This window comes from Pteropus vampyrus, unplaced genomic scaffold (genome assembly GCF_000151845.1).
Source record: "Pteropus vampyrus isolate Shadow unplaced genomic scaffold, Pvam_2.0 Scaffold90, whole genome shotgun sequence".
NCBI classification, from domain to species: Eukaryota; Metazoa; Chordata; class Mammalia; order Chiroptera; family Pteropodidae; genus Pteropus; species Pteropus vampyrus.
In genome coordinates this window covers 169,321-171,405 of record NW_011888871.1, presented here as the reverse complement: position 1 = coordinate 171,405, position 2,085 = coordinate 169,321, and the positions used below count along the sequence as shown (strand labels likewise).

The 2,085-nt window shown below is 54.5% G+C and overlaps 1 pseudogene; it reads left to right on the top strand.

Annotated features, from left to right (window-relative positions):
• Positions 1-315: 315 nt before the first annotated feature.
• LOC111742283 lies at positions 316-434 on the top strand (annotated as a pseudogene).
• Positions 435-2,085: the final 1,651 nt, after the last annotated feature.

Sequence of the window (2,085 nt, the reverse complement as noted above, 5' to 3'; positions counted from 1 at the left end):
ATAGAACGCATCCAGACTGGAAAGGAAGAAGGACATGACTCCTGTTGGCAGCTGACACAATCGCGTGTGTGGAGAACCAGGAATCCGAGCGCACACATGCGTCAGCGCTGAGAAACAGGGCAGCAAGCTTGCTGGATGCAAGACCGATCCACAAAGACCAGCCATGCATTGTTCCGGGTGCATGAGCAACGGACAATCTGAAAATCAAATTAAGAAAACAATTCACTTCCGACAGCAGCGAAATGAATAGACTCCTTAGGAATAAATTTAGTAAAAGAAGTGCAAGGCTTATACATTAAAAATTACAAAACAAAAGTCTACGGCCACGCCACCCTGAACACGCCCGATCCCGTCCGATCTCAGAAACTAAGCAGGGTCGGGCCTGGTTAGTACTTGGATGGGAGACCATCCAGGAAGACCGGGTGCTGTAGGCGTAAAAAATAAAAAATAAGGGATTATAAACTGACAAGATCTTTGTAATCTGAGGTCAACCAAGCGTTGCCTCACCTAAAAAAAAAAATTACAAAAAATATCATTGAAAGAAATCGAAGACCTTAAATGAACGGAAAGATACCCTGTGTTCATGGATTGGAAGGTGTAACATGGAGGCAGTAACCCCGCCAGACTGATCCAGAGTCAACACATTCCCTATCGAAATCCCAGGTGCCTTCCTCGTAGAAACGGACAAGCCGATCCCAAAATTCAAATAGAAAGACAACGAACCCAAAATAACCAGAATGATGCTGGCAAAGATGAGCAGAGTTGGAAGGCGCCGATTTCGAACTTACCATAAGCTACAGCTTTAAGGCCTGGGTGGCACTGGCACAGGGCAGGTGACAGGTCAGTGGAACAGGGCTGAGACCCGCACATTATGGTCAGTTAGCTGGTTATCGACAAGGGTGCCCAGGCCTGCAACAGCAGATAGTCTTTCAACAAATGGACAACTGGACATCCACATGCAACAGAATGATGCGACACCCCTGTCACGCCATATACAAAGTCGACTCAGAATAAATCAAAGACACAAATACAAGCGCCAAAAGTATAAAATTCTTTAAAAAAAGAAAAAAAAAAATATGGTCATAAACGTTTATCACGGCACCACCTAAAATCATCTTGTGCCCAAAATCTGGGGCAACTCGGGCCTCCCGTGGTCTAACCTCGCTGGTTAGTCACCTTGCGGACGAGGAGACCAAGGTCGGGTGAAGGGGAGGGCCTGCGTGACGCCCCGACGGCCACCGAGCGCCCGGCCCTCCGTCTCCCACCCCAGGCTGCACAGAGGCCGCATCTTGGTGTGCACTCTCTGAGATGAGAAAGAATGAACGAATGAATGAATGACACACGAGTCTCTGGAGACCTGGCCACTGCAGCCTCTAGCCCGGCTCGGATGTGGGTCTGGCTCGTCCATCTGCTGGCCCCGGAGGAAGTCTGGTGGGTGCTATTTGGGTGAGCTGGCTCCCGGTCCCAGCAGAAAGAGTGAGGAGTTGGCACTGCCAGGCTGTGACGGGGGACGGGAGGAGGGCCTTGGACCCTCAAAAAATGGGAAGGTGGCTGTGGGGTCAGGCAGAGTTCACGGGCGTCTGCGGGGTTGAGCTATGGGGCTCCGTCTCGACAAGGTACAAGCAGCTCCAGCCCCAGGTGGCAGCCGCTGTGGGTGCACAGGCCCCAGCAAGTCTGCAGCAGCCTGCTTCTGTCCGGAAATGCAGCTGTAGGGAAAGGCCCAGGGCCCCCTGGATCCAAGGGGACCTCAGAGGGCGGGCGGGGGTGGGGGGGGGAGGCCTGTACTCCAGGTGACACCTGCCTACTCGCCCTGAGGGCCTGCAGAGCTGAGCTAGGACCAGGAAGGGCCCTGGGGCAGCCAGATAGAGGCCCAGTACCTGTCCCCGGCCAGCCCAACAGAAGGCCATCCTCAAGCACCTGGAGAAGGTGCCCTTTGTACCACAGAGCCACCTGAGGTGCCACAGGCTGATGCCCAGTCATACCCGGGCACAGCCCACCCCCAGCCCAGGCCCCGGGGCCGTGGAGATGGACTCAGAGGCCAGGCCGGGGCTCGGGGTCCTGCCCAGGGCTGGCCCCGCCCAGGTG